Source organism: Rattus norvegicus, chromosome 2 (assembly GCF_021556685.1).
Source record: "Rattus norvegicus strain SHRSP/BbbUtx chromosome 2, alternate assembly SHRSP_T2T, whole genome shotgun sequence".
Taxonomy (NCBI): Eukaryota; Metazoa; Chordata; class Mammalia; order Rodentia; family Muridae; genus Rattus; species Rattus norvegicus.
The window spans coordinates 81,308,378-81,318,084 of NC_141535.1; the positions used below are offsets into that span (position 1 = coordinate 81,308,378).

Consider the following 9,707-nt stretch of genomic DNA (forward strand, 5'->3'; position numbering starts at 1 on the left):
ACTTTTTATATTTATATTTATATATGTAGATATGGGCTGTTCTCAACTTTGGTTAGAGAAGCTCCTTTGTAGAGTAGACAATAGTGAACAGAAAGAATCATCGCTGTCCAAATTACTGAAAACAAGAGCTAAAGTATCCATGCTTAAATGGGACATCCACATCACACCCTTCTACATACAACCACCACCATGACCAGGACCACCACCACCACCACCACCATTAAGACAGTGAGAGCACACCAAAAGAAGACACATAATGAATGACAGGAGTAAGTGCTGTGAAGTGATGTCTTCTGAACACTTGCCTCCAACTCAAAGCTTCACAAAATTCTGAGAGTCATCTTCATGACAGAATATAGAAGTTCAGGTGGTGCTTCAGCATACCCAAAAACAAGTCCATGTGGGCTTTTACTGGGGCCAGGTGGTTAATTTGGTCCTGAACGTCCAACATGAGAAGCATCATGGATGAGGAGAAATAGAACTGACCATCCTGTGTATAGGATTGATTCACCTGTTGCATGGCACTTCATAGGTCACCATTGAACCTCAGGCCATATGAAGACACTTGCACATAGGAGATCTTGACATAGAATTGCCTTTTGTAGGGATCTGACAGGTCCACCAGACCCTGGCAGTCTCCTTGTGTAGGGTGGGTAGCTGTGTCTGACCACGTAGGTAGATATGGACAGTTTCAAAAAACGTTTTCCACTGATTGCCTATCAAGAGAGTCCAATTGTAGCATTGACTGTTTTGCAAATGGATCTTTTCCAAATGTGGGTAGCTAAATTCCCCAAAGGGCATGTTCCAGCCTTCCGAATGGTTCCCACTACAAGGACTGACAGACAAAGGCTGCTGTTGAGCATCTGGCAGATATGCATGGGCATGCTGATCACCATGTGGATAAAGTCCATGCAGTTCTTGTTGCTCTTGAGAGTGAGAGGCATGTGTTTGCACCACCAAGGGTGAAAAAAGGTATCCATGTGGCTCTCGTTGCTAGTGAAGTTAGTGTGGACATAAAGGTGTGAATGCATCTTCTGCAACAGGTTCCAAGTCCTGGAAGTCCAGATCAGTCTCAGAGATGGTGAACTGCTCACTCTTCTCAGAGTCCACATTCTGTGTTTCATAGCAGCCTCTATACAGTTGGAGCCCTTATTGCAGGAGCCACAGAGTAACATGGTGCTCATGGCACAGCTGTTGTTCCCACCTGTACTGGCTGGTTTTGTGTGTCAGTTTGACACAGGCTGAAGTTATCATGGAGAAAGGAGCCTCCCTTGAGGAAATGCCTCCATGACACCCATCTGTAAGGCATTTTCTCAATTAGTGATCAAGGGTGGGAGGTCCCATTGTGTGGCGTTCCATCCCTGGGCTGGTAGTCCTGGGTTTTATAGGAAAGCAAGCCGAGTAAGCCAGAGGAAGCAATCCATTAAGCTGCATCCTTCCATGGCCTCTGCATTAGCTCCTGCCTTCAGGTTCCTACCCTTTGTGAGTTCCAGTCCCAACTTTCTTCGGTGATGAACAGTAATTCAAAAGTGTAAGCTGAACAAACCCTTTCTTCTTCCACTTGCTTCTTGGTCAGATATTTTGTGCAGGAATAGAAATCCTGACTAAGACACCACCTATGATGCATGGGATAGGGCATAGTGTTAGAATGATACACACAACTCCTCTGACTCTCCAGCAAGTTTCCCCACAACCCATTCTCATTGCATTAGAGAAGTGACTGGACTCTTAAAAACCACTGCTGAATTGTTTTGTGAAAAGAAGAAAAATGGAAAATATTTACTACCATTAATAGGATTGTGAGGTACATCGTACAAATGACCATGCAAGTTGGAGCCTCCCAAAGAATGAAAAGGGGGGATTCGAATTATTGCTTAGTAAAATGCTTGCCATGCATGTATGAGGACCTAAGTTTCATCACCAGTATACATGTTAAAAAAGTAGGCATAGCAGCCCACACTTATAATCTCAGGTTTTGTAGGGCAGAGACAGAAGGGTCCCTGAGACTCACTAGCCAGTCAGCCTAGCCCAATTGGGGAGCCCCAAGAATGAGCAGATTAAATATGAGAATATAGAAAGAATATGTATTAATAAATACATTGTCAGCCTGCATAATGTCAACGCTGTTGTATCACTTTGTATTTTACACATCTAGCATTCTTTGTGAACATCTATAAAAAGGAGGCATTAGACTACTTATTAGGACATTCATCCATCTCTATCTATTCTATTATGCGATTGGCACTGAGAAGTTTGCTTTAGGGAATAAAGTTTCTAAACACAAATACAGTTTCAGAATGAGAACAAATCATGAAAAGTCTTACATGGATAAGATTTGTGGACCTTTATGTTTTCTTTTTTTCTTTTTTCTTTTTTTCTTTTTTCTTTTTACTTTTTATTTTAACATAAGAGTATTCATTGTACCATATTCTAGAATTCATGGAGCGTTTCTATGTGGATCATCTGATATGACTAACACAGTGGCTTTTCATAATATATAATGTAGATATGTTCTCAAACTGAAAAAAAAAAAAACCTACAACAAGAAAGCAAGTAAGTCCATTGTATCTGAAGACTACCATAGAATACTTATTGACTGTATTAGCAATCTATATTGAAATGAGAACAGTGAGGAAAACTCTGGTTTGCCAGTGTGCTCAGAGGACATGGCACTATGCAAGTGGACAATTTAGAGAAGGAACAGAAATGGCCCAAATTTTTAAATAAAGTTGTGTTCTTTCCCCTATTTTCCTTTAGTTTTCTGTTCTTTCTATTTAAAGCTTCATGGAATCAGATTAATCTTTAGAATTTTTCCTATGGATCATGCTGGAGAGACTTCAAAGTGATGCCTGAGAGGTGTTGATAGAGAGAAAACAGCCTGTTTAATGGAGAGTGGAGAGAAAGAGTGCATTTACTTGACTGGAATATTGAATTTCATCAGCACAAAATCAGCAACAATATAGGGTGCTCCTTTATTTGGGTGATTGTGTTCTTTGGCTTCTACTCATGAATGAAATTAATCCCATCACTGTTTAGATGTTTAGATCATTACGAAGGCATTTCTTAATTCCTTCTTTCCTGGGTTTCTTTTCTGTTTGTGGAGTATATAATTTAGGAGTCACTGAACTATTAAAATTTCAGTGTTTTGTGTCAGAAGTAAGTATCTGTGGAGTGATTAATGAGTGGATTGAGTGGGATTAAGTTCGGCTGTGGAACTAGCAGGTAGCGAGCCTGGTTGTGAAGGCAAACATCTGATTTCCAGTGTGGTGCCAGCCAGTGCCAAAGCTGGTTCTACAGCCAAGCATCTGATCGCTTAGCAAATTCCCTTGATCTGCAAGCAGAGAGCACAAGCAATATTTTGGCTTTTCTACATCCCAAGTAATTTTAACACCTGCGGGTACTTTACCAGACAAGCCTGGAACACAATAAGTTAAAAACAGAAATGGCAACACTCCCCTTTGCTGGAAATAGAGATGGTTCTTGGCAATCAGCGTCCACAAACTGTAGCATTTGTTGACGATGAACACTGAAGCCTGTGAGATAAAAATACCCATGCTTTAAGAAACCCCAGTATGATCGGCTCTAGATTGTAGGTCCTGGGGAAGTGAAAGAGAAAAACTGAATTTCTCTAAAATGTGGTAAAGTGTAAAATTTAGGTCATCCACCAAAAGCTAACATTTGTGTGTGTGTGTGTGTGTGTGTGTGTGTGTGTGTTTGTGTGTGTGTGTGTGTTTGTGTGTGTGTGTGTGTGAGAGAGAGAGAGAGAGAGAGAGAGAGAGAGAGAGAGAGAGAGAGAGAGAAGGAGAGGGAGGGAGGGGAAGGGAGGGAGAGAGAGAGAGGGAGGGAGGGAAAGAGAGAGAGAGAAGGAGAGGGAGGGAGGGGAAGGGAGGGAGAGAGAGAGAGGGAGGGAGGGAAAAGAGAGAGAGAGAGAGAGAGAGAGAGAGAGAGAGAGAGAGAGAGAGAGAGAGAGAGAGAGAGAGAGAGAGAGAGAGAGGTCCCTCACTGCTGCCCAACAATAATACTTACTTGGAGTTTGCTTATGGCATCTTCAGGATGGCAGCGTTTAGTAGAGCTGGAAACTTCACCTTTGCGGTTCAGTATTTTCTGTCCTTGGCCATGACTCAGTTCATTCAGCGCCTTAGAAGTCAGGCATCATCATGAGGATACTGGATAAGGAATGTGCACTGCACAGACCCAGAGCAAGCACGCTGCCAGATCCGGTAGAGCAAGCACGCTGCCAGATCCAGTAGAGCAAGCACGCTGCCCGATCCGGTAGGACACGTGACGTGGCTGAGTTTGCGAAGAAGGAGAAGATGGAGTCTTCATGGTGAGCCCATTACACGGAATACATTCTAAAATGCTCTTCGGCCTCCACAAGTTCAGAATGAAGTATCGTTAGTCCTCATCTTTACTTGGCTTTCTCAGCTGGAAGCTTCGGCATTCCATTGGATCTGAGCCTCCGTCAGTTACAGGACAGGGATTGTTCCACTCAGAGACCAAACAGCGCTTCCAGCTAAATGTTTTCTCATTGAGTCTGAAACCCGGAACATGTCTAAGGCATCTGTACGTGACAGTCACATCCTCTCAGGACATTGGATGCCGTTCTGGTCTGTGTGGAGATACAGCTTCTGTTCAGCTACATAGCACCAACACCAGTAAAAATTTTAATGTTAAAAAAGTATTTTTTGACAATTTCAATAACCCATAATGTCTTTTGGTCATTTTCCACCACTTTACCTCATCTTTCTTTCTCTTTGTGGAAATCTTTCTTCCAAACAGGCTTCACTTTATATTCATGACTCTTCTCCCTCTCCCTTCCCCCTCTCCCTCTCCCCTCTTCTTCCCCCTCCTTTTTTGGAAGCAATGAATATAATAAAGGTTGGTATGGTTACCAGATCATGGAAACTTGTCAATGGTCATATCACAGATGAAAATGACACACCCTCTTCTTTCGTAATCACTGACTTCCAATAGTCCCTCACGGAGAGGTTGGGTCACAGGACAGCTTCCCTACACAATGAAACACTGTCAAGCTTATTCTTATGAAGGGCTTCAGGTAGCTGCAGCTGCTCCAAGTTCACCAGTGAAATGACTGTGTTTGCTTCCTAAAGCCAGGCACTTCTCGCCATGCCTTGGCTCTTACATTCTTTCTGCCCCTCATCTTTTTCCCCCCATCTTTATTAAATTGGGTATTTCTTATTTACATTTCAAATGTTATTCCCTTTCCCGGTTTCCGGGCCAACATCCCCCTAACCCCTCCCCCCCTTCTCTATGGGTGTTCCCCTCCCCAACCTCCCCACATTACCTCCCTCCCCACAACAATCACGTTCACTCGGGGTTCAGTCTTTGTAGGACCAAGGGCTTCCCCTTCCACTGGTGATCTTACTAGGCTATTCATTGCTACCTATGGGGTCAGAGTCGGGTCAGTCCATGTATAGTCTTTAGGTAGTGGCTTAGTCCCTGGAAGCTCTGGTTGCTTGGCATTGTTGTTCATATGGGGTCCCGAGCCCCTTCAGCTCCTTTAGTCCTTTCTCTATTTCTTCAACGGTGGTCCCGTTCTCAGTTCAGTGGTTTGCTGCTGGCATTCGCCTATGTATTTGCTGTATTCTGGCTGTGTCCCTCAGGAGAGATCTACATCTGGTTCCTGTCGGCCTGCACTTCTTTGTTTCATCCATCTTATCTATGTTTGGTGGCTGTATATGTATGGGCCACATGTGGGGCAGGCTCTGAATGGACGTTTCTTCAGTCTCTGTTCTACATTTTGCCTCCTTATCCCCTCCTAAGGGTATTCTTGTTCCACTTTTAAAGAAGGAGTGAAGCATTTAAATTTTGGTCATCCTTCTTGAGTTTCACGTGTTCTGTGCATCTAGGGTAATTCGAGCATTTGGGCTAATAGCCACTTATCAATGAGTGCATACCATGTATGTTTTTCTGTGGTTGGGTTACCTCACTCAGGATGATATTTTCTGCCCCTCTTCTTTAATGTTCACGAGTAGCTGAGAGATGCCTTATCCCAATGACTATGACAATTTATGAGTGTTTTCAGTAACTGCTGCCTACTGACAAGGACATTTATCTTCCTGTTGTTTTCATACTTTCTCAAACTTCATAAATTTGTTTTTATTTCCCTTTAAATATTTTTATTGTTTTTAATTCTGTGGGTCTGTGTGTGGGTATGGACACATGCATGAAATCAATCACTGAGGCCATAGACATTGAATTGCCCTACAGCCGCAATGACCAACAATTCTAAGTGATGTGTTTATAAAAAGTAAAGGGGGTCACATTTTAGTGGATGTGTGGTGAGGTGTAGGGGAACAGGGTGCCTCTGAGGGCCCATGCTGAGGCATCCCTTCCCCTTGAGGGACCTGCCATATGACAGTATAGTGTAGTATAGAGTTTATTCAGTGCATGGAGAGGAGAGTCAAGAGGGTAGTAGAGGCAGAAAGGGAGAGAAAGAGAGAGAGAGAGAGAGAGAGAGAGAGAGAGAGAGAGAGAGAGGCTAGCCATGAGCACATGGAAAGAGGAGGTAAGGGAATGGGGAGAGAGTGGCAGCTGGAAGGCACAAGAAAGAGAAAATGAGAGAGGAGAGAGAGAGGAGGAGGCAAGTAGCCCCTTTTATAATGAGTCAGGCATACCTGGCTTATGCCAGGTAACTGTGAGGTGGAGCTTTGACAAAAATGCTAACAGGAAGTTGCCAAGTATGGTGACTGGGAACTAAATTTGGGTCTTCTCTAAGAACAAGGTGTTGCTCTTAAACAGCGAAACTCTTTCTAAACTTTATTTTCATGTATTTTTTGTCCAGTTCCACAAAGACCAATGTCACTGAATTTATTTCTTCCTTTCTGCCCAAACGGTGATATATATCCCACAAAATTCTAATGCCACATTTCAGAGCACATAAGTTTTTAACAACAACAACAAAAAAAGACTGTGACAAAATTACACTGACAACTGAACTACAAGCATTCACAGGCAATAATGGTCAAATACTCATTGCAACACACTCGTATGTATGGCTGCAGCCTTGAGGAGTAACCCAGGATGAATTACTTCTAGAGGTCAACAAAGTTCAAATCTAATTAATGTCGATTTTAGCTTGTGTGGAATGCGAAGTATATGTTTAATACATCCCTTACTTAGACTTACTATGTGTCTGACCAACCTTTTAGATAGCTTAGTATATGTTTCATGCCCTTTGTTTCATAAAGTGGCATAGAAAATATTTGTGTGCCTCCCAGATTAACATGTTTAAATGCCCTCCATCACTTTGCTTTTCTAGCTTCCTAGTTCAGCAGGGGATGAGGTTATTTGAAAATAGGAATTTTACAGAGGCGTTCATGTAGAAAGTTAAGCTGTTGTCTAGTATGAATCACCCTCTTATCATAAGGGACCTTTGGACACAGGTATGACATGAATGCATAGCAGAAGGTAATGTGAACGCCAGCGAGGGATGGTGGGCATCTGACACCAAGGTGAAATGGCCGGAGCAAATTCTTCACTCATGCCTGTCAGAAGGAGGAATCCCTACCCACTCTTCGGTTTCTGAGGTCAAGACTCTATTCTATGTTAAGATCAAGGTCACTGTTCAGACCTCTTAATTTTTGGTGCTTTATTATGGCATCTATAGAAAGAAAATACTGTCATCAAGGCATCTTATTTGATGTTTAAGGACTTCATATACACAGTGCCATGCCTATGACATTAGATCAGCAGCACAGGGATAGCTTCTGCACAGGAACTCTATGTATTGTTCCAGCCAGCTAATTGGTATTTAGATTTGCATCTCAGTCATTAGCTTTTGCATTCCTTCTCCTAACAGAAGAAATAGCAAAAATAGCATGATTGTTTACAAACATGAAACTTCCTTTCTGAGACAAAATAAAGTTGTATTTTAAAAATATCCAGACAGCTCTTGTTTCTGCTTAACTGCAAAAGACAAAATCCTTTAGTGAGATGAACAGAGACGTTAACTATATATCCCCATTGAAGCCTGTAACAATTACCTTTATGTCAAGAGCCTTGACTTAAAAGCCTTCACAGGTTTGTCATCTAATAGGAGTGAGAAATGCATGGGAGTTGTTCTTACTCTCCAAATTCTATCTCAAGTGTTGATGATGATGTGAGGAGGCCTGACCTACGGATGTTGGTGTGGGATAGTTTGCCCTCAGATTGAAGCATTCCGTCCCACATAGAAACTCTTTAGTTAGGAAGTTAAAGAACTCAAAACTGAAACTGACCAGAACAATTCTGAGAGTCTTTCTCAGACAAGCCAAGCTGTAACGAGACCACACCAGCTGCCTGAAAGAAGCAGAAACCAGCCAAGCTGCCTGGACATTATTCATTTAGAGATGAATAACTTGGAAAGGACCCTTTTCAAACTGTTGAAATGACTTCCTGCCATGAAGTGTGCTCCAGGCTTCCCAGCTTTTGTGAGCTGTCACCCATGCTGGCATGGGCCTTGGAGATGTTGCTGTCTGTGAGTCATTTCTGCTCCTGTAGGTAACCTCTGACTCATATCCCTGCCGATAATCACAGTGAAATTCATTGCTTCACAGTGTTGGACTTCGATGGTATCCTTACCTTGGTCTGTCATGGACATCCCTATTTGGGGTGAGAAATATGTGTGTTGGGCCTCCCTAGCAAATGTTGTGCCACACTCTGGGTTTTGATTATCTCTTACATATTGTAGTTCAGTGTTCTCAGTTAATGGACTATAACATTATACAGTGATGCTCACTATTTACCCACATATTTACAGCTTCGCACCAGCATGATACAAGTCATTTCCTTTATAGTTTCAATTTAGCCCTGGAAAATTCAAAATCTTTATTTTAAAGCATTACCTTTGGATATAGAGGGACGGTTCAGTGGTTGGAGGACTTGTGGCACAGGCATGATTAAGGATGAGTGTTCACATGCCAGCACACATATGATAAAGTGAGCATGATTCACAGGCATGCATGTAACTTCAGCACTGAAGTGGGTGTAGACAAGTGGATTGATGAGGCTTCCTGGCTTCCAGATTATCTGAACTCCCAAGTTCAGATACAGACACTGATTTAAAGGAATAGGGAGAAAGTAGTAAAGACACCCAACATCATTCTCTAACCTTTGTGCGAGCACAAGCATCTGGCCCTCCATACTTATACACATACACACAGAGACATGTGCAACACCTTCATACAGAAAACACATGTACACACACATACAACACACACATAAACACAATAAACACAGAGAAAAACATGCACACACACACACACCAGACACACATATACAATCACACACACCATCTCTATATACAATACTCACACACAAAAACAACTTATCCATGACATTCATACCAACATATGTATACTCACATATCACACATACATACTACACACACACATGCACACATACATGCACAAACACATACCACATTCGTATACACATATACATATATACCATATTCGAACACACACATCACAAATGTACAAATGCAAACAACATATCACTTTTGAATTAAAGTACAACTTTTTATATAAGGACCAAATGAAGTAGCTAAAATGGGCTCCAGGAGGAAATTCATGTAAGTAACAGAGAATCTAGGACTTCTGGAGCTTGTAAGAATGAAAATAGAACCCAACAGATACAAATATTTATGGAGCATATGACTTGCGAAGAAAAGTAAGCATGAAGGTCACATACACATGGTAGGCATA

At 42.1% G+C, this 9,707-nt stretch overlaps 1 pseudogene; it reads right to left on the reverse strand.

Annotated features, from left to right (window-relative positions):
- Positions 1 to 343: 343 nt before the first annotated feature.
- LOC134485781 (BMP/retinoic acid-inducible neural-specific protein 1-like) lies at positions 344 to 4,326 on the reverse strand (annotated as a pseudogene).
- Positions 4,327 to 9,707: the final 5,381 nt, after the last annotated feature.